At 42.2% G+C, this 24578-nt stretch overlaps 30 non-coding genes across 30 annotated transcripts; all 30 read right to left on the bottom strand.

Annotated features, from left to right (window-relative positions):
- Positions 1 to 8987: 8987 nt before the first annotated feature.
- Positions 8988 to 9103, bottom strand: LOC142494067 (U5 spliceosomal RNA). Its single transcript, XR_012801304.1, has one exon. It is a non-coding gene; the product is annotated as a U5 spliceosomal RNA (small nuclear RNA).
- A 406-nt stretch (positions 9104 to 9509) lies between these two features.
- Positions 9510 to 9625, bottom strand: LOC142494066 (U5 spliceosomal RNA). Its single transcript, XR_012801303.1, has one exon. It is a non-coding gene; the product is annotated as a U5 spliceosomal RNA (small nuclear RNA).
- Positions 9626 to 10031: 406 nt separating this feature from the next.
- LOC142494076 (U5 spliceosomal RNA) lies at positions 10032 to 10147 on the bottom strand. The gene has a single exon (XR_012801313.1). It is a non-coding gene; the product is annotated as a U5 spliceosomal RNA (small nuclear RNA).
- A 413-nt stretch (positions 10148 to 10560) lies between these two features.
- LOC142494065 (U5 spliceosomal RNA) lies at positions 10561 to 10676 on the bottom strand. The gene has a single exon (XR_012801302.1). It is a non-coding gene; the product is annotated as a U5 spliceosomal RNA (small nuclear RNA).
- Positions 10677 to 11082: 406 nt separating this feature from the next.
- LOC142494077 (U5 spliceosomal RNA) lies at positions 11083 to 11197 on the bottom strand. Its single transcript, XR_012801314.1, has one exon. It is a non-coding gene; the product is annotated as a U5 spliceosomal RNA (small nuclear RNA).
- Positions 11198 to 11603: 406 nt separating this feature from the next.
- LOC142494074 (U5 spliceosomal RNA) lies at positions 11604 to 11719 on the bottom strand. Its single transcript, XR_012801311.1, has one exon. It is a non-coding gene; the product is annotated as a U5 spliceosomal RNA (small nuclear RNA).
- Positions 11720 to 12125: 406 nt separating this feature from the next.
- On the bottom strand, positions 12126 to 12241 carry LOC142494064 (U5 spliceosomal RNA). The gene has a single exon (XR_012801301.1). It is a non-coding gene; the product is annotated as a U5 spliceosomal RNA (small nuclear RNA).
- Positions 12242 to 12647: 406 nt separating this feature from the next.
- On the bottom strand, positions 12648 to 12763 carry LOC142494063 (U5 spliceosomal RNA). Its single transcript, XR_012801300.1, has one exon. It is a non-coding gene; the product is annotated as a U5 spliceosomal RNA (small nuclear RNA).
- A 406-nt stretch (positions 12764 to 13169) lies between these two features.
- Positions 13170 to 13285, bottom strand: LOC142494062 (U5 spliceosomal RNA). The gene has a single exon (XR_012801299.1). It is a non-coding gene; the product is annotated as a U5 spliceosomal RNA (small nuclear RNA).
- A 406-nt stretch (positions 13286 to 13691) lies between these two features.
- Positions 13692 to 13807, bottom strand: LOC142494061 (U5 spliceosomal RNA). The gene has a single exon (XR_012801298.1). It is a non-coding gene; the product is annotated as a U5 spliceosomal RNA (small nuclear RNA).
- A 406-nt stretch (positions 13808 to 14213) lies between these two features.
- On the bottom strand, positions 14214 to 14329 carry LOC142494060 (U5 spliceosomal RNA). The gene has a single exon (XR_012801297.1). It is a non-coding gene; the product is annotated as a U5 spliceosomal RNA (small nuclear RNA).
- A 406-nt stretch (positions 14330 to 14735) lies between these two features.
- Positions 14736 to 14851, bottom strand: LOC142494059 (U5 spliceosomal RNA). The gene has a single exon (XR_012801296.1). It is a non-coding gene; the product is annotated as a U5 spliceosomal RNA (small nuclear RNA).
- Positions 14852 to 15257: 406 nt separating this feature from the next.
- Positions 15258 to 15373, bottom strand: LOC142494058 (U5 spliceosomal RNA). The gene has a single exon (XR_012801295.1). It is a non-coding gene; the product is annotated as a U5 spliceosomal RNA (small nuclear RNA).
- A 406-nt stretch (positions 15374 to 15779) lies between these two features.
- On the bottom strand, positions 15780 to 15895 carry LOC142494056 (U5 spliceosomal RNA). The gene has a single exon (XR_012801293.1). It is a non-coding gene; the product is annotated as a U5 spliceosomal RNA (small nuclear RNA).
- A 427-nt stretch (positions 15896 to 16322) lies between these two features.
- On the bottom strand, positions 16323 to 16438 carry LOC142494055 (U5 spliceosomal RNA). The gene has a single exon (XR_012801292.1). It is a non-coding gene; the product is annotated as a U5 spliceosomal RNA (small nuclear RNA).
- A 406-nt stretch (positions 16439 to 16844) lies between these two features.
- LOC142494054 (U5 spliceosomal RNA) lies at positions 16845 to 16960 on the bottom strand. The gene has a single exon (XR_012801291.1). It is a non-coding gene; the product is annotated as a U5 spliceosomal RNA (small nuclear RNA).
- Positions 16961 to 17366: 406 nt separating this feature from the next.
- Positions 17367 to 17482, bottom strand: LOC142494053 (U5 spliceosomal RNA). The gene has a single exon (XR_012801290.1). It is a non-coding gene; the product is annotated as a U5 spliceosomal RNA (small nuclear RNA).
- Positions 17483 to 17888: 406 nt separating this feature from the next.
- On the bottom strand, positions 17889 to 18004 carry LOC142494052 (U5 spliceosomal RNA). Its single transcript, XR_012801289.1, has one exon. It is a non-coding gene; the product is annotated as a U5 spliceosomal RNA (small nuclear RNA).
- Positions 18005 to 18410: 406 nt separating this feature from the next.
- Positions 18411 to 18526, bottom strand: LOC142494051 (U5 spliceosomal RNA). The gene has a single exon (XR_012801288.1). It is a non-coding gene; the product is annotated as a U5 spliceosomal RNA (small nuclear RNA).
- Positions 18527 to 18932: 406 nt separating this feature from the next.
- Positions 18933 to 19048, bottom strand: LOC142494050 (U5 spliceosomal RNA). The gene has a single exon (XR_012801287.1). It is a non-coding gene; the product is annotated as a U5 spliceosomal RNA (small nuclear RNA).
- A 413-nt stretch (positions 19049 to 19461) lies between these two features.
- LOC142494049 (U5 spliceosomal RNA) lies at positions 19462 to 19577 on the bottom strand. The gene has a single exon (XR_012801286.1). It is a non-coding gene; the product is annotated as a U5 spliceosomal RNA (small nuclear RNA).
- Positions 19578 to 19983: 406 nt separating this feature from the next.
- LOC142494048 (U5 spliceosomal RNA) lies at positions 19984 to 20099 on the bottom strand. Its single transcript, XR_012801285.1, has one exon. It is a non-coding gene; the product is annotated as a U5 spliceosomal RNA (small nuclear RNA).
- A 406-nt stretch (positions 20100 to 20505) lies between these two features.
- Positions 20506 to 20621, bottom strand: LOC142494047 (U5 spliceosomal RNA). The gene has a single exon (XR_012801284.1). It is a non-coding gene; the product is annotated as a U5 spliceosomal RNA (small nuclear RNA).
- A 406-nt stretch (positions 20622 to 21027) lies between these two features.
- Positions 21028 to 21143, bottom strand: LOC142494045 (U5 spliceosomal RNA). The gene has a single exon (XR_012801282.1). It is a non-coding gene; the product is annotated as a U5 spliceosomal RNA (small nuclear RNA).
- Positions 21144 to 21549: 406 nt separating this feature from the next.
- Positions 21550 to 21665, bottom strand: LOC142494044 (U5 spliceosomal RNA). Its single transcript, XR_012801281.1, has one exon. It is a non-coding gene; the product is annotated as a U5 spliceosomal RNA (small nuclear RNA).
- A 406-nt stretch (positions 21666 to 22071) lies between these two features.
- On the bottom strand, positions 22072 to 22187 carry LOC142494043 (U5 spliceosomal RNA). Its single transcript, XR_012801280.1, has one exon. It is a non-coding gene; the product is annotated as a U5 spliceosomal RNA (small nuclear RNA).
- A 407-nt stretch (positions 22188 to 22594) lies between these two features.
- LOC142494073 (U5 spliceosomal RNA) lies at positions 22595 to 22710 on the bottom strand. The gene has a single exon (XR_012801310.1). It is a non-coding gene; the product is annotated as a U5 spliceosomal RNA (small nuclear RNA).
- Positions 22711 to 23116: 406 nt separating this feature from the next.
- On the bottom strand, positions 23117 to 23232 carry LOC142494042 (U5 spliceosomal RNA). The gene has a single exon (XR_012801279.1). It is a non-coding gene; the product is annotated as a U5 spliceosomal RNA (small nuclear RNA).
- A 406-nt stretch (positions 23233 to 23638) lies between these two features.
- On the bottom strand, positions 23639 to 23754 carry LOC142494041 (U5 spliceosomal RNA). Its single transcript, XR_012801278.1, has one exon. It is a non-coding gene; the product is annotated as a U5 spliceosomal RNA (small nuclear RNA).
- Positions 23755 to 24160: 406 nt separating this feature from the next.
- Positions 24161 to 24276, bottom strand: LOC142494040 (U5 spliceosomal RNA). The gene has a single exon (XR_012801277.1). It is a non-coding gene; the product is annotated as a U5 spliceosomal RNA (small nuclear RNA).
- Positions 24277 to 24578: the final 302 nt, after the last annotated feature.

The raw sequence follows: 24578 nt of genomic DNA, 5'->3' as shown, positions 1-24578 counted from the left end.
TAGTAGTGGACAGTACAGGAGGTACTGTACTGTAAAGTAAAAGTGTTGTTTTGCAAACTGTACTGCGCTGTGACGCTAACATTTTTTATTCATTGTCATTACAGAGCGTACCCCATGATACGGGACGCAAACAAAATCAAAAGAGTGCTCCAGGCCCAGGCATGGATCGACAGCGGTGAGACTTTCCAGGATTGCATCTTCACTGATGAGTCTACTGTGTCGCTGGAGAGATTTGCAAGATTTGCGTTCCACAAAAAAGGCCGCATAACTTTGAAGCCGCGGCCAAAACACCCTGTGAAGCTGCATGTGTGGGGTGCCATCTCTAGGCGTGGACCGGGATGCATTGTCGTCTTTGAAGGTACAATTTCTCAAATATAATGCCGCCTAATGCACTGTACTTGACTAGTGTTGCCTTACCGTATGCACTGTACTGTACTATTGAGCACTTTTCTTTTCTTGCTATAGGAATCATGAATAAAGATTTCTTCCAAGACAACATTATGCCCGTGATAGTGCGATACATCACACAAGACTTTCCCAATGGTCATCGCTTTTACCAGGACAATGATCCCAAGCACACCGCGTCGACGGCGCATATCCTTGAGCGCGGCATCAACTGGGTGAAGACGCCAGCGGAGTAAGTGCAGTAGACCGTGTCCCATTTATGTTCCCCACTGTTTGTACTGTGTACTGTATCTCTTAAACTAATTGTCCTTTCTTTCCAATCACAGATCGCCAGACTTCAATCCGATCGAAATTGTCTGGCATCAGCTGAAGGACCACATCCGTAAAGTGGCGAAACCCTCCAAGAAGGACGAGTTGTATAAAGCCATAATGAGTTTTTGGAACGATGTACTCACCGAGGAACGATGCAATAAATATATAGACCATATTGCCACTGTGTTGCCCATTGTCATCGCGCGCAATGGACAAGCATCAGGAAAGTAGTACAGTGCTGTAGTATTGTACAGTAGGTACAGTATGATACAGGTAAGTATGGCACAGATTTTAGCTTTCCCAATAGTCAGAGTATACAGTAGTTCCAGTATACAGTTCAGTAGACTAGTTTGACATACTACAGTAACTGCCTACTAACTGCTCCATTTTTTTCTTTCCAGAGAAAGCTGCACCAGCCACCTACTGTACAGTAGTTCTACCATAATACAGTACGCACATACAGTACAGTACAGTAACTGAACAAAGTTTTTGTTTTCTTGTCGTTCCAGGAAAAAGGGTGCACCAGGGGGGAGGGGGGGCCTTGTGTTCGTCAAATCTGCTTGTGCAGTCAAATGTACAGTATATAAACAGCAGTAATGATGTACACAAAACCTCTCCTCTCTCAATGAACTACTGTACCGCAGACACAATGAGGATACTGTTACAGTATGAAGGGAAAAAGAACAGGATGGGTTATTTAACATTACAGTATATTGTGCAATATTTATACTGTATATTTATATATACTGTATTTTTATTCTAAAGGTATTCGAGAATGTACTCTACTGTATGAGGACCTGGTGACTTTCAACCCTCTCAGACCCAGAGAAAGGATTATTTAACATCACTGTATATTTATCCTGTATATTTTCAGTAATTTAGAAGCAGTGACTGTTCTGAACAGCCCAGGGCCAGATTAACAAAACAATGGCTTGGATTGGATTAGCCAGACGATTGATGCTTGGCCAGGGAGGGATTAAAAACTCTAAGGGAGGGGGTGGGTGGTGTAGCTGTAGGATTGTACTGTGTCAGTATTTCCAACGCCAGGTCACCCTAATAATTGCATGAATAAACCCCCAAAGACAAGGCCCAAATATACTAGTACAGTATACTGTACAGTACTGTAAAGTATGTATTATTGTGTGTTGATGTTTTGAATTGCTGTTAACTTGAAAAGTTTCACCATTGTATTGTACTGTATTTGTAAATAAAAGTATTTTGTGGCGACTTCAGCAATAAAAGAACTGGTTAATTTATCTCACATAAAGTACGTGAATACGACCGCAATCACCATTGCACAGTAAATGGGTGCATAGGATGGAACGACAGGTGCTAAAGGGGTATAAATATGATACTGTATTTATCAGTATTGATCAAAGAGAGTTGATCAGAAGGATTCCCCTTATAAAGTATACAGCAATCTATTGTCATTCATACAGTACAGTATACTGTAGTAAAAGGTAGACAACACATGGTCTTGCAGTACAGTATACTGTATTACTAAAAATCTGTCAGGTTGACCAGAATCACTGCGGATATCGGAAAATAATACAATTTTATTAATTCTACGTACTGTATATAAGGGGAATCCTTCTGATCAACTCTCTTTGATCAACACTGATAAATACAGTAATTTATCTCACACTCAGTAATACAAACTGCTTTTTGCTTGCAATAAACAAACAAACAGGGAAGCGCTATACTGTATGAGTTAGGATCAGGCCCAGCAGCCACTTTATGTTGAAAACCACATACAGTATGAAATGAGCATAAATTTGCATGAATAATTACACAAAAATATATAAAATAAATAGCACAAGTCTCTGACAGAGAGAAATTGTCCAGGTGGTGTGGATACAGGTTAATGCCCCTGTCTGATAGGACAGACTCGGGCAAGAATGGCCTGTGAGAGGTGAATATCCAGAATGGTAGCTGGGATGGAAAGCGCTACCAACTGTGCAGGTATTGAAGTGTGTAGAAATGGGAAGGTGCCGTAGGCATCAAATGTGGAAAGCGCTCACCCAGACTTCATACTGTACACTTTGCGCTTTTTGCTTGCAGACTGCAAAGCCGCAAGACCAGCAACATTGTAAAAAAAGAGCAAAAAAAGAGCAATGAGCGCGAAATTGGCGTGGGAACTTCTGTTCTAGGGCCCCTAGAAATAATATTCTTTATTTTATTTATAAACTCACATTTATATATAAAGTATATATTTATTTCTCTTCATGTATTTATTCAGATTTATTTATTAATTGTGGAGCTGCTGTGCGTGATGGGCCATGGCCAGGATGGGGGGGGGGGGGTAAGGGTACAGTATGTGGGTAGGGGGTGAGGGTGGTTAGACCTCACAGTACATTATGCACATTGGGCCCCCCCCCTCCCCACATTTACATACTGTACACTGCACGACATCAATGCAGGGAGGGTTTACCAATGCAGGTAAGGCTTTAGGCCTTTATATCTCTCTCCCTTCATTGTAATCTGTTTAACACAAACATTAGGGGGGAAGGGGCTTTAGGCCTTTATATCTCTCTCCCTTCATTGTAATCTGTTTAACACAAACATTAGGGGGGAAGGGGCTTTAGGCCTTTATATCTCTCTCCCTTCAGTGTAATCTGTTTAACAGAAACATTAGGGGGGAAGGGGCTTTAGGCCTTTATATCTCTCTCCCTTCATTGTAATCTGTTTAACACAAACATTAGGGGGGGAAGGGGCTTTAGGCCTTTATATCTCTGTCCCTTCAGTGTAATCTGCTTAACAGAAACATTAGGGGGGAGGGGGCTTTAAACAATGCTGTGTATAATGTATAAGGTTTTTTACAATTAGATAGATGTAATCCTTGGTATTGTAAGGGTTAGTTTGGTTTTAAATTGTCTTTTCTGGTTGGTACTTACAGTATATATTGATTTTGGTTTACTTGATTGGTTAAAATACTGTAGTTGACTTGTTTGGAAGTGTTTGTACAGTATTTACTGGTAGAGTAGCTTGCAATTATATTGTTAACATTCATTTGCAGAATGTACAGTACTGTATATGGTGCATAGATTTAATGCTATGCATCATTTACAGTATACAATGTACTGTAAATGCAATGTACTGTGTGGATTGTAATGTTATGTTTTATACTGTATGCTATTCATTAACTTCATTGCTCTACACATCTAGGGATTTCATTCCACCTTACCACCTTTCCTACACATGATTTGTGCTGTAGGCATTGGTTATATCACTGTATGCTAATGCAGATGTGTGATGCTTTGAGACTGTCATTTATACTTTGACAAGTCTACCTTTTGGTGTGTAGTGTGCATTATCCTTAGCGTTGTATACAGTAGGTGCCTTTGAACCCAGTAACCTATTGTGATTCACTTTGATTCTCCCTAGTGTTTTTTGAGTCACTATCCTTTTCATGTTTAGGGTTGACAGTGTGTGTCGTTCCCTAGTGCTGTTCATTAGTGTTTAAGGGTCCATGCCTCTTTTTTAAGTGTTTTTAAATCATGTACTGTTTATTCATCCCTTTTTGCACTGTGTCAAATAAATAAACAAATATATCAATTGCATACCTGAGTGCTCCCATACGGGTTACTTTTTTCTCTTTTCACTCACATACAGTATGTATGTATGTATATATATATATATATATATATATATATATATATATATATATATATATATATATATATATATATATATATATATATATATATATATATACTGTATATATATATATATATATATATATATATATATATATATATATATATACAAATATAGCTGTATGATATATATATATATATATATATATATATACTGTATATATATATATATATATACACAGTGTATATATGTACAGTATACTGTATATATATATATATATATACAGTGTATATACAGTATATATACAAAGTATATACAGTACTGTACAGTATATATTTATTTCTCTTCATGTCTTTATTTATTTATTTATTTAGATTTATTTATTAATTGTGGGGCTGCTGTGCGTGAATTTTTTTTATTGGGGGTGAGGGGGGTGTTTGGCCCTTGGTGTGAGTTTACGACTTGCAGCAGCAGCAGCACAATTAATAAATAAATGTAAATAAATAAATAAATAAATAAATGACAATAAATACATTTGAAATACATTTTTATTGATAGTGTACATGTGCAGGGGGTCTCCGGAGCTGAAGCGCACAGGTTTCAGGTCTGGGGACCCCGTGCCCCCCGAGATACAGGCCCCTTTAGGGGGTGCCGGTATCCCTCTGCTCTGCTTGGTTTACAGGCCGCGATCACGTGATCGGGACCTTTAAACGCAGAGCACTCAGCACTCAGAAACACAGGCCAGGCAGATTTAACACACACACACACAATAGGGGGAGGTTTTTTTACATAGCTTGCAGGGAAGCTTAACGCACACACACAATAGGGGGATAGGGGGAGGGGGTTTTACATAGATTAGAGAGAAGGCAGGGCGTTTTAAAAGCGAGAATAGGGGGAGGGGGTTTTACATAGATTAGAGAGAAGGCAGGGAGTTTTAACACAGACGTGAAAAATATGTATTGAATGTATTAATTGTTTATTATGCCTTAACCCCTTCATTGCCTTAGCGGCTATCCGCTATGGTAATGACGCAACATTTTCCGTATTTTTAATAATATTGATCAGGAGCAGGGGGGGGGGGTCCCTGAGCATTAATTTCTGGCTCAGGGAACCCCCTGCTCACTTTACAATATTATTAAAATAATGCTTCTTTACCATAGCGCATAGACGCTAAGGTAAAGAACGAGTGTTTATTTATACTGTATATTGTATGTGTTTTATTGATAGTGTACATGTGCAGAGGGTCTCCAGAGCAGAAGCGCACAGGTTTCAGGTCTGGGGACCCCGTGCCCCCCGAGATACAGGCCCCTTTAGGGGGTGCCGGTATCCCTCTGCTCTGCTTGGTTTACAGGCCGCGATCACGTGATCGGGACCTTTAAACGCAGAGCACTCAGCACTCAGAAACACAGGCCAGGCAGATTTAACACACACACACAATAGGGGGAGGTTTTTTTACATAGCTTGCAGGGAAGCTTAACGCACACACACAATAGGGGGATAGGGGGAGGGGGTTTTACATAGATTAGAGAGAAGGCAGGGCGTTTTAAAAGCGAGAATAGGGGGAGGGGGTTTTACATAGATTAGAGAGAAGGCAGGGATTTTTAACACAGACGTGAAAAATATGTATTGAATGTATTAATTGTTTATTATGCCTTAACCCCTTCATTGCCTTAGCGGCTATCCGCTATGGTAATGACGCAGCATTTTCCGTATTTTTAATAATATTGATCAGGAGCAGGGGGGGGGGGGGGGGTTCCCTGAGCATTAATTTCTGGCTCAGGGAACCCCCTGCTCACTTTACAATATTATTAAAATAATGCTTCTTTACCATAGCGCATAGACGCTAAGGTAAAGAACGAGTGTTTATTTATACTGTATATTGTATGTGTTTTATTGATAGTGTACATGTGCAGAGGGTCTCCAGAGCAGAAGCGCACAGGTTTCAGGTCTGGGGACCCCGTGCCCCCCGAGATACAGGCCCCTTTATGGGGTGCCGGTATCCCTCTGCTCTGCTTGGTTTACAGGCCGCGGTCACGTGATCGGGACCTTTAAACGCAGAGGGATACCGGCACCCCCTAAAGGGGCCTGTATCTCGGGGGGCACGGGGTCCCCAGACCTAAAACCAACGCGGTTCAGCTCCGGAGACCCCCTGCACATCTACACTATCAATAAAAATGTATTTCAAATGTATTTATTGTCATTTATTTATTTATTTTTTGGCGGCTGCTGTGTGTATTTTATTGTTGTGGGTTGCGGGAGGGTGGGTGAATGGGGTATTCGCCCCAACGATGGTTGGGGAGGGCTTGCGGGGGGGGGGTGGGGTAGCGGGAGGGCTTAACCCCTTCATGACCGTAGCGGTATTAACTGCTACGGTCGTGAAGGGGTTAAGTGCACCCGCAAACCCCCCCCCCCCCCGCAAGTCCTAAACTCACTCCAAGGGCCAAATACCCCCCTCACCCATCCCCACTACACACAATAAAGCGGGCACGGTGGGTTAACCCCTTCATTGCCTTAGCGGCTATCCGCTATGGTAATGACGCAGCATTTTCCGTATTTTTAATAATATTGATCAGGAGCAGGGGGGGGGGGGTTCCCTGAGCATTAATTTCTGGCTCAGGGAACCCCCTGCTCACTTTACAATATTATTAAAATAATGCTTCTTTACCATAGCGCATAGACGCTAAGGTAAAGAACGAGTGTTTATTTATACTGTATATTGTATGTGTTTTATTGATAGTGTACATGTGCAGAGGGTCTCCAGAGCAGAAGCGCACAGGTTTCAGGTCTGGGGACCCCGTGCCCCCCGAGATACAGGCCCCTTTAGGGGGTGCCGGTATCCCTCTGCTCTGCTTGGTTTACAGGCCGTGGTCACGTGATCGGGACTTTTAAACGCAGAGGGATACCGGCACCCCCTAAAGGGGCCTGTATCTCGGGGGGCACGGGGTCCCCAGACCTAAAACCAACGCGGTTCAGCTCCGGAGACCCCCTGCACATCTACACTATCAATAAAAATGTATTTCAAATGTATTTATTGTCATTTATTTATTTATTTTTTGGCGGCTGCTGTGTGTATTTTTTTAATAATATTGATCAGGAGCAGGGGGGGGGGGGTTCCCTGAGCATTAATTTCTGGCTCAGGGAACCCCCTGCTCACTGTACAATATTATTAAATCTCTCTCTGCTGCAAACACATCTCGCCCCCAGTACAGTATGTGCAGTAATTTACTGAACATGTACTGTAGAATAAATGCATAGTTTTATTTATTCGGGTTTATTACACAGTATACTGTTCGGCTGGAAAACATCAGCATACTGTACTGTACAGCACAATATTATCCATCGAAATCCCCCCATTAGCCGTTTTCTTTTCTGAGGAAAAACAAAATGAAAAGTTTTAATGTACAGTAATGGTCAGCCCCCTAAAGAAGTACCCAGCCAGCCCCACCAAAATAATAGTACTCACCATACTGTATTACTGAATTTCCCATTCAGCTTGCGCCGGCGCCGGCCCACTTCCAGTCCAGCTTTCATCATCACCCACGTCGATAGTTTGCAGAGGGACTAGCCCACCTGTAGTCAGCGGGAAATCGCTTAGGTACATGCAAGCTTCATCAAAACTGGCTGCGAAATCCATCTCAGGGTTGTCACCGATGGCGAGGGCATCATGATAAGCTGGTGCTGCTGCTGGTACTGGTTCTGGTTCTGGCGCATTGCTTGGCAGGGACTGTCGCTTCTTATTTCGTTTTAACACGACCCTTCGCCTTTTGCCGCCTCCATTATCATAGATACGGGAAAAACCCGGTGCCACGCACCAATACCCTCCAACAAATTGGGGCTCAATACGGTGAAAACAGGGGTCACTACATAACCTTTTCCTTATTGCGCGCTTCCACAAATGAGGAGTTGGCGAAAATCTGTAAAAGTCATAATTTTCGATAAAATACTGATAAATTTGAACAACTGTTGCCATCTTATCCTCTGTTGCATTAATAGCGGCCCATATCAAATAAGCATAACTTCTGTCAGGTTTTTGGAAAGCGGGCTCCACTTGAACACTCATGTCTCTGTAGAATAGTGTAAGCGAAAATGATCTTTGTCTTTATTTAATACAGTACTGTATGTAAAGCCTAAATTGATACATTTTTTGCAACTCTTCCTTCAGTCTCAAGGACAAGTTACAATACTGTAGCATACTGTACTGGGATAAAGTATCTTTTTTGGTATACAGTAGTAAACGAAACAACTTGCAAAGTCCACACATTACTTAAGTCATGAGTTTATGCCATCTGGTGGACAAACGAAACATTGCCGCCTAATAAATTCTTCTGGTTATCATGAGTTTATGCCATCTGGTGGACAAACGAAACATTGCCGCCTATTAAATTCTTCTGGTTATCATTTAACAAATCAGATCCCCGTCAGCCAGGCATGAACCGTGGCTGGGAAGGCAAACGCAACGCAGCATGCAAGAGGTGAGCAGCGGCGGATTCCAAGTATCTGCCAGGTACAAATCGGGCATTTGCTCGAATAAAGTGTGTCGGTGCAGTACATACTGTACTGTACCCCTTCCCCTGACAGAACAGTTTATTTCGAGTTTCTGGAATGAAATAAGCAAGTTGTGCCTTGTGCCTACTTCAGAGGCATTCATCATCTTTCCTTTGACTTAAAAGAAAAGCCCCAGCAAGCTAGGGCATGCAAAAATTGACAAGAAACTCATGCATGCTCCTCTCCACGGAAATCTTTAGTAAAAGGCGAAAGATTTTTGCGTTTTGAAGAGAAACCAGAGTATGACATGTAAACATCATCTTCTATGTGGCCAGCAAAATCAATCCCGATCCACCTTGAGGTGAATATCCTGTGATGGAAAACAAGAGAAGATGTTCTCCACAGACAGCCTTTCTAAGGTAGGTTTTCCCCTAATTTGGATGTGCTGATGCATGTTTCAAGCCACTGTTCTTGTGCAAAGGACTCGACGTGTATCTAGAAAATGTCAAATGGAAGGGGAAGGGCAGGTGCCTGTTATGCAAATGAGCTGATATTCTAGAGTCAGATGCCAACTGCAGCATGATACATACTGTACTGTACCCCTTCCCCTGACAGAACAGTTTATTTCGAGTTTCTGGAATGAAATAAGCAAGTTGTGCCTTGTGCCTATTTCAGAGGCATTCATCATCTTTCCTTTGACTTAAAAGAAAAGCCCCAGCAAGCTAGGGCATGCAAAAATTGACAAGAAACTCATGCATGCTCCTCTCCACGGAAATCTTTAGTAAAAGGCGAAAGATTTTTGCGTTTTGAAGAGAAACCAGAGTATGACATGTAAACATCATCTTCTATGTGGCCAGCAAAATCAATCCCGATCCACCTTGAGGTGAATATCCTGTGATGGAAAACAAGAGAAGATGTTCTCCACAGACAGCCTTTCTAAGGTAGGTTTTCCCCTAATTTGGATGTGCTGATGCATGTTTCAAGCCACTGTTCTTTTGCAAAGGACTCGACGTGTATCTAGAAAATGTCAAATGGAAGGGGAAGGGCAGGTGCCTGTTATGCAAATGAGCTGATATTCTAGAGTCAGATGCCAACTGCAGCATGATACATACTGTACTGTACCCCTTCCCCTGACAGAACAGTTTATTTCGAGTTTCTGGAATGAAATAAGCAAGTTGTGCCTTGTGCCTATTTCAGAGGCATTCATCATCTTTCCTTTGACTTAAAAGAAAAGCCCCAGCAAGCTAGGGCATGCAAAAATTGACAATAAACTCATGCATGCTCCTCTCCACGGAAATCTTTAGTAAAAGGCGAAAAAATTTTGCGTTTTGAAGAGAAACCAGAGTATGACATGTAAACATCATCTTCTATGTGGCCAGCAAAATCAATCCCGATGCACCTTGAGGTGAATATCCTGTGATGGAAAACAAGAGAAGATGTTCTCCACAGACAGCCTTTCTAAGGTAGGTTTTCCCCTAATTTGGATGTGCTGATGCATGTTTCAAGCCACTGTTCTTGTGCAAAGGACTCGACGTGTATCTAGAAAATGTCAAATGGAAGGGGAAGGGCAGGTGCCTGTTATGCAAATGAGCTGATATTCTAGAGTCAGATGCCAACTGCAGCATGATACATACTGTACTGTACCCCTTCCCCTGACAGAACAGTTTATTTCGAGTTTCTGGAATGAAATAAGCAAGTTGTGCCTTGTGCCTTGTGCCTATTTCAGAGGCATTCCTCATCTTTCCTTTGACTTAAAAGAAAAGCCCCAGCAAGCTAGGGCATGCAAAAATTGACAAGAAACTCATGCATGCTCCTCTCCACGGAAATCTTTAGTAAAAGGCGAAAGATTTTTGCGTTTTGAAGAGAAACCAGAGTATGACATGTAAACATCATCTTCTATGTGGCCAGCAAAATCAATCCCGATCCACCTTGAGGTGAATATCCTGTGATGGAAAACAAGAGAAGATGTTCTCCACAGACAGCCTTTCTAAGGTAGGTTTTCCCCTAATTTGGATGTGCTGATGCATGTTTCAAGCCACTGTTCTTGTGCAAAGGACTCGACGTGTATCTAGAAAATGTCAAATGGAAGGGGAAGGGCAGGTGCCTGTTATGCAAATGAGCTGATATTCTAGAGTCAGATGCCAACTGCAGCATGATACATACTGTACTGTACCCCTTCCCCTGACAGAACAGTTTATTTCGAGTTTCTGGAATGAAATAAGCAAGTTGTGCCTTGTGCCTATTTCAGAGGCATTCATCATCTTTCCTTTGACTTAAAAGAAAAGCCCCAGCAAGCTAGGGCATGCAAAAATTGACAAGAAACTCATGCATGCTCCTCTCCACGGAAATCTTTAGTAAAAGGCGAAAGATTTTTGCGTTTTGAAGAGAACCAGAGTATGACATGTAAACATCATCTTCTATGTGGCCAGCAAAATCAATCCCGATCCACCTTGAGGTGAATATCCTGTGATGGAAAACAAGAGAAGATGTTCTCCACAGACAGCCTTTCTAAGGTAGGTTTTCCCCTAATTTGGATGTGCTGATGCATGTTTCAAGCCACTGTTCTTGTGCAAAGGACTCGACGTGTATCTAGAAAATGTCAAATGGAAGGGGAAGGGCAGGTGCCTGTTATGCAAATGAGCTGATATTCTAGAGTCAGATGCCAACTGCAGCATGATACATACTGTACTGTACCCCTTCCCCTGACAGAACAGTTTATTTCGAGTTTCTGGAATGAAATAAGCAAGTTGTGCCTTGTGCCTATTTCAGAGGCATTCATCATCTTTCCTTTGACTTAAAAGAAAAGCCCCAGCAAGCTAGGGCATGCAAAAATTGACAAGAAACTCATGCATGCTCCTCTCCACGGAAATCTTTAGTAAAAGGCGAAAGATTTTTGCGCTTTGAAGAGAAACCAGAGTATGACATGTAAACATCATCTTCTATGTGGCCAGCAAAATCAATCCCGATCCACCTTGAGGTGAATATCCTGTGATGGAAAACAAGAGAAGATGTTCTCCACAGACAGCCTTTCTAAGGTAGGTTTTCCCCTAATTTGGATGTGCTGATGCATGTTTCAAGCCACTGTTCTTGTGCAAAGGACTCGACGTGTATCTAGAAAATGTCAAATGGAAGGGGAAGGGCAGGTGCCTGTTATGGAAATGAGCTGATATTCTAGAGTCAGATGCCAACTGCAGCATGACACATACTGTACTGTACCCCTTCCCCTGACAGAACAGTTTATTTCGAGTTTCTGGAATGAAATAAGCAAGTTGTGCCTTGTGCCTATTTCAGAGGCATTCATCATCTTTCCTTTGACTTAAAAGAAAAGCCCCAGCAAGCTAGGGCATGCAAAAATTGACAAGAAACTCATGCATGCTCCTCTCCACGGAAATCTTTAGTAAAAGGCGAAAGATTTTTGCGTTTTGAAGAGAAACCAGAGTATGACATGTAAACATCATCTTCTATGTGGCCAGCAAAATCAATCCCGATCCACCTTGAGGTGAATATCCTGTGATGGAAAACAAGAGAAGATGTTCTCCACAGACAGCCTTTCTAAGGTAGGTTTTCCCCTAATTTGGATGTGCTGATGCATGTTTCAAGCCACTGTTCTTGTGCAAAGGACTCGACGTGTATCTAGAAAATGTCAAATGGAAGGGGAAGGGCAGGTGCCTGTTATGCAAATGAGCTGATATTCTAGAGTCAGATGCCAACTGCAGCATGATACATACTGTACTGTACCCCTTCCCCTGACAGAACAGTTTATTTCGAGTTTCTGGAATGAAATAAGCAAGTTGTGCCTTGTGCCTATTTCAGAGGCATTCATCATCTTTCCTTTGACTTAAAAGAAAAGCCCCAGCAAGCTAGGGCATGCAAAAATTGACAAGAAACTCATGCATGCTCCTCTCCACGGAAATCTTTAGTAAAAGGCGAAAGATTTTTGCGTTTTGAAGAGAAACCAGAGTATGACATGTAAACATCATCTTCTATGTGGCCAGCAAAATCAATCCCGATCCACCTTGAGGTGAATATCCTGTGATGGAAAACAAGAGAAGATGTTCTCCACAGACAGCCTTTCTAAGGTAGGTTTTCCCCTAATTTGGATGTGCTGATGCATGTTTCAAGCCACTGTTCTTGTGCAAAGGACTCGACGTGTATCTAGAAAATGTCAAATGGAAGGGGAAAGGCAGGTGCCTGTTATGCAAATGAGCTGATATTCTAGAGTCAGATGCCAACTGCAGCATGATACATACTGTACTGTACCCCTTCCCCTGACAGAACAGTTTATTTCGAGTTTCTGGAATGAAATAAGCAAGTTGTGCCTTGTGCCTATTTCAGAGGCATTCATCATCTTTCCTTTGACTTAAAAGAAAAGCCCCAGCAAGCTAGGGCATGCAAAAATTGACAAGAAACTCATGCATGCTCCTCTCCACGGAAATCTTTAGTAAAAGGCGAAAGATTTTTGCGTTTTGAAGAGAAACCAGAGTATGACATGTAAACATCATCTTCTATGTGGCCAGCAAAATCAATCCCGATCCACCTTGAGGTGAATATCCTGTGATGGAAAACAAGAGAAGATGTTCTCCACAGACAGCCTTTCTAAGGTAGGTTTTCCCCTAATTTGGATGTGCTGATGCATGTTTCAAGCCACTGTTCTTGTGCAAAGGACTCGACGTGTATCTAGAAAATGTCAAATGGAAGGGGAAGGGCAGGTGCCTGTTATGCAAATGAGCTGATATTCTAGAGTCAGATGCCAACTGCAGCATGATACATACTGTACTGTACCCCTTCCCCTGACAGAACAGTTTATTTCGAGTTTCTGGAATGAAATAAGCAAGTTGTGCCTTGTGCCTATTTCAGAGGCATTCATCATCTTTCCTTTGACTTAAAAGAAAAGCCCCAGCAAGCTAGGGCATGCAAAAATTGACAAGAAACTCATGCATGCTCCTCTCCACGGAAATCTTTAGTAAAAGGCGAAAGATTTTTGCGTTTTGAAGAGAAACCAGAGTATGACATGTAAACATCATCTTCTATGTGGCCAGCAAAATCAATCCCGATCCACCTTGAGGTGAATATCCTGTGATGGAAAACAAGAGAAGATGTTCTCCACAGACAGCCTTTCTAAGGTAGGTTTTCCCCTAATTTGGATGTGCTGATGGATGTTTCAAGCCACTGTTCTTGTGCAAAGGACTCGACGTGTATCTAGAAAATGTCAAATGGAAGGGGAAGGGCAGGTGCCTGTTATGCAAATGAGCTGATATTCTAGAGTCAGATGCCAACTGCAGCATGATACATACTGTACTGTACCCCTTCCCCTGACAGAACAGTTTATTTCGAGTTTCTGGAATGAAATAAGCAAGTTGTGCCTTGTGCCTATTTCAGAGGCATTCATCATCTTTCCTTTGACTTAAAAGAAAAGCCCCAGCAAGCTAGGGCATGCAAAAATTGACAAGAAACTCATGCATGCTCCTCTCCACGGAAATCTTTAGTAAAAGGCGAAAGATTTTTGCGTTTTGAAGAGAAACCAGAGTATGACATGTAAACATCATCTTCTATGTGGCCAGCAAAATCAATCCCGATCCACCTTGAGGTGAATATCCTGTGATGGAAAACAAGAGAAGATGTTCTCCACAGACAGCCTTTCTAAGGTAGGTTTTCCCCTAATTTGGATGTGCTGATGCATGTTTCAAGCCACTGTTCTTGTGCAAAGGACTCGACGTGTATCTAGAAAATGTCAAATGGAAGGGGAAGGGCAGGTGCCTGTTATGCAAATGAGCTGATATTCTAGAGTCAGATGCCAACTGCAGCATGATACATACTGTACTGTACCCCTTCCCCTGACAGAACAGTTTATTTCGAGTTTCTGGAATGAAATAAGCAAGTTGTGCCTTGTGCCTATTTCAGAGGCATTCATCATCTTTCCTTTGACTTAAAAGAAAAGCCCCAGCAAGCTAGGGCATGCAAAAATTGACAAGAAACTCATGCATGCTCCTCTCCACGGAAATCTTTAGTAAAAGGCGAAAGATTTTTGCGTTTTGAAGAGAAACCAGAGTATGACATGTAAACATCATCTTCTATGTGGCCAGCAAAATCAATCCCGATCCACCTTGAGGTGAATATCCTGTGATGGAAAACAAGAGAAGATGTTCTCCACAGACAGCCTTTCTAAGGTAGGTTTTCCCCTAATTTGGATGTGCTGATGCATGTTTCAAGCCACTGTTCTTGTGCAAAGGACTCGACGTGTATCTAGAAAATGTCAAATGGAAGGGGAAGGGCAGGTGCCTGTTATGCAAATGAGCTGATATTCTAGAGTCAGATGCCAACTGCAGCATGATACATACTGTACTGTACCCCTTCCCCTGACAGAACAGTTTATTTCGAGTTTCTGGAATGAAATAAGCAAGTTGTGCCTTGTGCCTATTTCAGAGGCATTCATCATCTTTCCTTTGACTTAAAAGAAAAGCCCCAGCAAGCTAGGGCATGCAAAAATTGACAAGAAACTCATGCATGCTCCTCTCCACGGAAATCTTTAGTAAAAGGCGAAAGATTTTTGCGTTTTGAAGAGAAACCAGAGTATGACATGTAAACATCATCTTCTATGTGGCCAGCAAAATCAATCCCGGTCCACCTTGAGGTGAATATCCTGTGATGGAAAACAAGAGAAGATGTTCTCCACAGACAGCCTTTCTAAGGTAGGTTTTCCCCTAATTTGGATGTGCTGATGCATGTTTCAAGCCACTGTTCTTGTGCAAAGGACTCGACGTGTATCTAGAAAATGTCAAATGGAAGGGGAAGGGCAGGTGCCTGTTATGCAAATGAGCTGATATTCTAGAGTCAGATGCCAACTGCAGCATGATACATACTGTACTGTACCCCTTCCCCTGACAGAACAGTTTATTTCGAGTTTCTGGAATGAAATAAGCAAGTTGTGCCTTGTGCCTACTTCAGAGGCATTCATCATCTTTCCTTTGACTTAAAAGAAAAGCCCCAGCAAGCTAGGGCATGCAAAAATTGACAAGAAACTCATGCATGCTCCTCTCCACGGAAATCTTTAGTAAAAGGCGAAAGATTTTTGCGTTTTGAAGAGAAACCAGAGTATGACATGTAAACATCATCTTCTATGTGGCCAGCAAAATCAATCCCGATCCACCTTGAGGTGAATATCCTGTGATGGAAAACAAGAGAAGATGTTCTCCACAGACAGCCTTTCTAAGGTAGGTTTTCCCCTAATTTGGATGTGCTGATGCATGTTTCAAGCCACTGTTCTTGTGCAAAGGACTCGACGTGTATCTAGAAAATGTCAAATGGAAGGGGAAGGGCAGGTGCCTGTTATGCAAATGAGCTGATATTCTAGAGTCAGATGCCAACTGCAGCATGATACATACTGTACTGTACCCCTTCCCCTGACAGAACAGTTTATTTCGAGTTTCTGGAATGAAATAAGCAAGTTGTGCCTTGTGCCTTGTGCCTTGTGCCTTGTGCCTATTTCAGAGGCATTCCTCATCTTTCCTTTGACTTAAAAGAAAAGCCCCAGCAAGCTAGGGCATGCAAAAATTGACAAGAAACTCATGCATGCTCCTCTCCACGGAAATCTTTAGTAAAAGGCGAAAGATTTTTGCGTTTTGAAGAGAAACCAGAGTATGACATGTAAACATCATCTTCTATGTGGCCAGCAAAATCAATCCCGATCCACCTTGAGGTGAATATCCTGTGATGGAAAACAAGAGAAGATGTTCTCCACAGACAGCCTTTCTAAGGTAGGTTTTCCCCTAATTTGGATGTGCTGATGCATGTTTCAAGCCACTGTTCTTGTGCAAAGGACTCGACGTGTATCTAGAAAATGTCAAATGGAAGGGGAAGGGCAGGTGCCTGTTATGCAAATGAGCTGATATTCTAGAGTCAGATGCCAACTGCAGCATGATACATACTGTACTGTACCCCTTCCCCTGACAGAACAGTTTATTTCGAGTTTCTGGAATGAAATAAGCAAGTTGTGCCTTGTGCCTATTTCAGAGGCATTCCTCATCTTTCCTTTGACTTAAAAGAAAAGCCCCAGCAAGCTAGGGCATGCAAAAATTGACAAGAAACTCATGCATGCTCCTCTCCACGGAAATCTTTAGTAAAAGGCGAAAGATTTTTGCGTTTTGAAGAGAAACCAGAGTATGACATGTAAACATCATCTTCTATGTGGCCAGCAAAATCAATCCCGATCCACCTTGAGGTGAATATCCTGTGATGGAAAACAAGAGAAGATGTTCTCCACAGACAGCCTTTCTAAGGTAGGTTTTCCCCTAATTTGGATGTGCTGATGCATGTTTCAAGCCACTGTTCTTGTGCAAAGGACTCGACGTGTATCTAGAAAATGTCAAATGGAAGGGGAAGGGCAGGTGCCTGTTATGCAAATGAGCTGATATTCTAGAGTCAGATGCCAACTGCAGCATGATACATACTGTACTGTACCCCTTCCCCTGACAGAACAGTTTATTTCGAGTTTCTGGAATGAAATAAGCAAGTTGTGCCTTGTGCCTATTTCAGAGGCATTCCTCATCTTTCCTTTGACTTAAAAGAAAAGCCCCAGCAAGCTAGGGCATGCAAAAATTGACAAGAAACTCATGCATGCTCCTCTCCACGGAAATCTTTAGTAAAAGGCGAAAGATTTTTGCGTTTTGAAGAGAAACCAGAGTATGACATGTAAACATCATCTTCTATGTGGCCAGCAAAATCAATCCCGATCCACCTTGAGGTGAATATCCTGTGATGGAAAACAAGAGAAGATGTTCTCCACAGACAGCCTTTCTAAGGTAGGTTTTCCCCTAATTTGGATGTGCTGATGCATGTTTCAAGCCACTGTTCTTGTGCAAAGGACTCGACGTGTATCTAGAAAATGTCAAATGGAAGGGGAAGGGCAGGTGCCTGTTATGCAAATGAGCTGATATTCTAGAGTCAGATGCCAACTGCAGCATGATACATACTGTACTGTACCCCTTCCCCTGACAGAACAGTTTATTTCGAGTTTCTGGAATGAAATAAGCAAGTTGTGCCTTGTGCCTATTTCAGAGGCATTCCTCATCTTTCCTTTGACTTAAAAGAAAAGCCCCAGCAAGCTAGGGCATGCAAAAATTGACAAGAAACTCATGCATGCTCCTCTCCACGGAAATCTTTAGTAAAAGGCGAAAGATTTTTGCGTTTTGAAGAGAAACCAGAGTATGACATGTAAACATCATCTTCTATGTGGCCAGCAAAATCAATCCCGATCCACCTTGAGGTGAATATCCTGTGATGGAAAACAAGAGAAGATGTTCTCCACAGACAGCCTTTCTAAGGTAGGTTTTCCCCTAATTTGGATGTGCTGATGCATGTTTCAAGCCACTGTTCTTTTGCAAAGGACTCGACGTGTATCTAGAAAATGTCAAATGGAAGGGGAAGGGCAGGTGCCTGTTATGCAAATGAGCTGATATTCTAGAGTCAGATGCCAACTGCAGCATGATACATACTGTACTGTACCCCTTCCCCTGACAGAACAGTTTATTTCGAGTTTCTGGAATGAAATAAGCAAGTTGTGCCTTGTGCCTATTTCAGAGGCATTCATCATCTTTCCTTTGACTTAAAAGAAAAGCCCCAGCAAGCTAGGGCATGCAAAAATTGACAAGAAACTCATGCATGCTCCTCTCCACGGAAATCTTTAGTAAAAGGCGAAAGATTTTTGCGTTTTGAAGAGAAACCAGAGTATGACATGTAAACATCATGTTCTATGTGGCCAGCAAAATCAATCCCGATCCACCTTGAGGTGAATATCCTGTGATGGAAAACAAGAGAAGATGTTCTCCACAGACAGCCTTTCTAAGGTAGGTTTTCCCCTAATTTGGATGTGCTGATGCATGTTTCAAGCCACTGTTCTTGTGCAAAGGACTCGACGTGTATCTAGAAAATGTCAAATGGAAGGGGAAGGGCAGGTGCCTGTTATGCAAATGAGCTGATATTCTAGAGTCAGATGCCAACTGCAGCATGATACATACTGTACTGTACCCCTTCCCCTGACAGAACAGTTTATTTCGAGTTTCTGGAATGAAATAAGCAAGTTGTGCCTTGTGCCTATTTCAGAGGCATTCATCATCTTTCCTTTGACTTAAAAGAAAAGCCCCAGCAAGCTAGGGCATGCAAAAATTGACAAGAAACTCATGCATGCTCCTCTCCACGGAAATCTTTAGTAAAAGGCGAAAGATTTTTGCGTTTTGAAGAGAAACCAGAGTATGACATGTAAACATCATCTTCTATGTGGCCAGCAAAATCAATCCCGATCCACCTTGAGGTGAATATCCTGTGATGGAAAACAAGAGAAGATGTTCTCCACAGACAGCCTTTCTAAGGTAGGTTTTCCCCTAATTTGGATGTGCTGATGCATGTTTCAAGCCACTGTTCTTGTGCAAAGGACTCGACGTGTATCTAGAAAATGTCAAATGGAAGGGGAAGGGCAGGTGCCTGTTATGCAAATGAGCTGATATTCTAGAGTCAGATGCCAACTGCAGCATGATACATACTGTACTGTACCCCTTCCCCTGACAGAACAGTTTATTTCGAGTTTCTGGAATGAAATAAGCAAGTTGTGCCTTGTGCCTTGTGCCTATTTCAGAGGCATTCCTCATCTTTCCTTTGACTTAAAAGAAAAGCCCCAGCAAGCTAGGGCATGCAAAAATTGACAAGAAACTCATGCATGCTCCTCTCCACGGAAATCTTTAGTAAAAGGCGAAAGATTTTTGCGTTTTGAAGAGAAACCAGAGTATGACATGTAAACATCATGTTCTATGTGGCCAGCAAAATCAATCCCGATCCACCTTGAGGTGAATATCCTGTGATGGAAAACAAGAGAAGATGTTCTCCACAGACAGCCTTTCTAAGGTAGGTTTTCCCCTAATTTGGATGTGCTGATGCATGTTTCAAGCCACTGTTCTTGTGCAAAGGACTCGACGTGTATCTAGAAAATGTCAAATGGAAGGGGAAGGGCAGGTGCCTGTTATGCAAATGAGCTGATATTCTAGAGTCAGATGCCAACTGCAGCATGATACATACTGTACTGTACCCCTTCCCCTGACAGAACAGTTTATTTCGAGTTTCTGGAATGAAATAAGCAAGTTGTGCCTTGTGCCTATTTCAGAGGCATTCATCATCTTTCCTTTGACTTAAAAGAAAAGCCCCAGCAAGCTAGGGCATGCAAAAATTGACAAGAAACTCATGCATGCTCCTCTCCACGGAAATCTTTAGTAAAAGGCGAAAGATTTTTGCGTTTTGAAGAGAAACCAGAGTATGACATGTAAACATCATCTTCTATGTGGCCAGCAAAATCAATCCCGATCCACCTTGAGGTGAATATCCTGTGATGGAAAACAAGAGAAGATGTTCTCCACAGACAGCCTTTCTAAGGTAGGTTTTCCCCTAATTTGGATGTGCTGATGCATGTTTCAAGCCACTGTTCTTGTGCAAAGGACTCGACGTGTATCTAGAAAATGTCAAATGGAAGGGGAAGGGCAGGTGCCTGTTATGCAAATGAGCTGATATTCTAGAGTCAGATGCCAACTGCAGCATGATACATACTGTACTGTACCCCTTCCCCTGACAGAACAGTTTATTTCGAGTTTCTGGAATGAAATAAGCAAGTTGTGCCTTGTGCCTATTTCAGAGGCATTCATCATCTTTCCTTTGACTTAAAAGAAAAGCCCCAGCAAGCTAGGGCATGCAAAAATTGACAAGAAACTCATGCATGCTCCTCTCCACGGAAATCTTTAGTAAAAGGCGAAAGATTTTTGCGTTTTGAAGAGAAACCAGAGTATGACATGTAAACATCATCTTCTATGTGGCCAGCAAAATCAATCCCGATCCACCTTGAGGTGAATATCCTGTGATGGAAAACAAGAGAAGATGTTCTCCACAGACAGCCTTTCTAAGGTAGGTTTTCCCCTAATTTGGATGTGCTGATGCATGTTTCAAGCCACTGTTCTTGTGCAAAGGACTCGACGTGTATCTAGAAAATGTCAAATGGAAGGGGAAGGGCAGGTGCCTGTTATGCAAATGAGCTGATATTCTAGAGTCAGATGCCAACTGCAGCATGATACATACTGTACTGTACCCCTTCCCCTGACAGAACAGTTTATTTCGAGTTTCTGGAATGAAATAAGCAAGTTGTGCCTTGTGCCTATTTCAGAGGCATTCATCATCTTTCCTTTGACTTAAAAGAAAAGCCCCAGCAAGCTAGGGCATGCAAAAATTGACAAGAAACTCATGCATGCTCCTCTCCACGGAAATCTTTAGTAAAAGGCGAAAGATTTTTGCGTTTTGAAGAGAAACCAGAGTATGACATGTAAACATCATCTTCTATGTGGCCAGCAAAATCAATCCCGATCCACCTTGAGGTGAATATCCTGTGATGGAAAACAAGAGAAGATGTTCTCCACAGACAGCCTTTCTAAGGTAGGTTTTCCCCTAATTTGGATGTGCTGATGCATGTTTCAAGCCACTGTTCTTGTGCAAAGGACTCGACGTGTATCTAGAAAATGTCAAATGGAAGGGGAAGGGCAGGTGCCTGTTATGCAAATGAGCTGATATTCTAGAGTCAGATGCCAACTGCAGCATGATACATACTGTACTGTACCCCTTCCCCTGACAGAACAGTTTATTTCGAGTTTCTGGAATGAAATAAGCAAGTTGTGCCTTGTGCCTATTTCAGAGGCATTCATCATCTTTCCTTTGACTTAAAAGAAAAGCCCCAGCAAGCTAGGGCATGCAAAAATTGACAAGAAACTCATGCATGCTCCTCTCCACGGAAATCTTTAGTAAAAGGCGAAAGATTTTTGCGTTTTGAAGAGAAACCAGAGTATGACATGTAAACATCATCTTCTATGTGGCCAGCAAAATCAATCCCGATCCACCTTGAGGTGAATATCCTGTGATGGAAAACAAGAGAAGATGTTCTCCACAGACAGCCTTTCTAAGGTAGGTTTTCCCCTAATTTGGATGTGCTGATGCATGTTTCAAGCCACTGTTCTTGTGCAAAGGACTCGACGTGTATCTAGAAAATGTCAAATGGAAGGGGAAGGGCAGGTGCCTGTTATGCAAATGAGCTGATATTCTAGAGTCAGATGCCAACTGCAGCATGATACATACTGTACTGTACCCCTTCCCCTGACAGAACAGTTTATTTTGAGTTTCTGGAATGAAATAAGCAAGTTGTGCCTTGTGCCTATTTCAGAGGCATTCATCATCTTTCCTTTGACTTAAAAGAAAAGCCCCAGCAAGCTAGGGCATGCAAAAATTGACAAGAAACTCATGCATGCTCCTCTCCACGGAAATCTTTAGTAAAAGGCGAAAGATTTTTGCGTTTTGAAGAGAAACCAGAGTATGACATGTAAACATCATCTTCTATGTGGCCAGCAAAATCAATCCCGATCCACCTTGAGGTGAATATCCTGTAATGGAAAACAAGAGAAGATGTTCTCCACAGACAGCCTTTCCCCTAATTTGGATGTGCTGATGCATGTTTCAAGCCACTGTTCTTGTGCAAAGGACTCGACGTGTATCTAGAAAATGTCAAATGGAAGGGGAAGGGCAGGTGCCTGTTATGCAGGTGCCTGTTATGCAAATGAGCTGATATTCTAGAGTCAGATGCCAACTGCAGCATGATACATACTGTACTGTACCCCTTCCCCTGACAGAACAGTTTATTTCGAGTTTCTGGAATGAAATAAGCAAGTTGTGCCTTGTGCCTATTTCAGAGGCATTCATCATCTTTCCTTTGACTTAAAAGAAAAGCCCCAGCAAGCTAGGGCATGCAAAAATTGACAAGAAACTCATGCATGCTCCTCTCCACGGAAATCTTTAGTAAAAGGCGAAAGATTTTTGCGCTTTGAAGAGAAACCAGAGTATGACATGTAAACATCATCTTCTATGTGGCCAGCAAAATCAATCCCGATCCACCTTGAGGTGAATATCCTGTGATGGAAAACAAGAGAAGATGTTCTCCACAGACAGCCTTTCTAAGGTAGGTTTTCCCCTAATTTCGATGTGCTGATGCATGTTTCAAGCCACTGTTCTTGTGCAAAGGACTCGACGTGTATCTAGAAAATGTCAAATGGAAGGGGAAGGGCAGGTGCCTGTTATGCAAATGAGCTGATATTCTAGAGTCAGATGCCAACTGCAGCATGATACATACTGTACTGTACCCCTTCCCCTGACAGAACAGTTTATTTCGAGTTTCTGGAATGAAATAAGCAAGTTGTGCCTTGTGCCTATTTCAGAGGCATTCATCATCTTTCCTTTGACTTAAAAGAAAAGCCCCAGCAAGCTAGGGCATGCAAAAATTGACAAGAAACTCATGCATGCTCCTCTCCACGGAAATCTTTAGTAAAAGGCGAAAGATTTTTGCGTTTTGAAGAGAAACCAGAGTATGACATGTAAACATCATCTTCTATGTGGCCAGCAAAATCAATCCCGGTCCACCTTGAGGTGAATATCCTGTGATGGAAAACAAGAGAAGATGTTCTCCACAGACAGCCTTTCTAAGGTAGGTTTTCCCCTAATTTGGATGTGCTGATGCATGTTTCAAGCCACTGTTCTTGTGCAAAGGACTCGACGTGTATCTAGAAAATGTCAAATGGAAGGGGAAGGGCAGGTGCCTGTTATGCAAATGAGCTGATATTCTAGAGTCAGATGCCAACTGCAGCATGATACATACTGTACTGTACCCCTTCCCCTGACAGAACAGTTTATTTCGAGTTTCTGGAATGAAATAAGCAAGTTGTGCCTTGTGCCTACTTCAGAGGCATTCATCATCTTTCCTTTGACTTAAAAGAAAAGCCCCAGCAAGCTAGGGCATGCAAAAATTGACAAGAAACTCATGCATGCTCCTCTCCACGGAAATCTTTAGTAAAAGGCGAAAGATTTTTGCGTTTTGAAGAGAAACCAGAGTATGACATGTAAACATCATGTTCTATGTGGCCAGCAAAATCAATCCCGATCCACCTTGAGGTGAATATCCTGTGATGGAAAACAAGAGAAGATGTTCTCCACAGACAGCCTTTCTAAGGTAGGTTTTCCCCTAATTTGGATGTGCTGATGCATGTTTCAAGCCACTGTTCTTGTGCAAAGGACTCGACGTGTATCTAGAAAATGTCAAATGGAAGGGGAAGGGCAGGTGCCTGTTATGCAAATGAGCTGATATTCTAGAGTCAGATGCCAACTGCAGCATGATACATACTGTACTGTACCCCTTCCCCTGACAGAACAGTTTATTTCGAGTTTCTGGAATGAAATAAGCAAGTTGTGCCTTGTGCCTATTTCAGAGGCATTCATCATCTTTCCTTTGACTTAAAAGAAAAGCCCCAGCAAGCTAGGGCATGCAAAAATTGACAAGAAACTCATGCATGCTCCTCTCCACGGAAATCTTTAGTAAAAGGCGAAAGATTTTTGCGTTTTGAAGAGAAACCAGAGTATGACATGTAAACATCATCTTCTATGTGGCCAGCAAAATCAATCCCGGTCCACCTTGAGGTGAATATCCTGTGATGGAAAACAAGAGAAGATGTTCTCCACAGACAGCCTTTCTAAGGTAGGTTTTCCCCTAATTTGGATGTGCTGATGCATGTTTCAAGCCACTGTTCTTGTGCAAAGGACTCGACGTGTATCTAGAAAATGTCAAATGGAAGGGGAAGGGCAGGTGCCTGTTATGCAAATGAGCTGATATTCTAGAGTCAGATGCCAACTGCAGCATGATACATACTGTACTGTACCCCTTC

The sequence above is a fragment of the Ascaphus truei genome, chromosome 4 (assembly GCF_040206685.1).
Source record: "Ascaphus truei isolate aAscTru1 chromosome 4, aAscTru1.hap1, whole genome shotgun sequence".
Lineage (NCBI taxonomy): Eukaryota > Metazoa > Chordata > Amphibia > Anura > Ascaphidae > Ascaphus > Ascaphus truei.
This window is presented reverse-complemented; position numbering and strand designations above follow the sequence as displayed.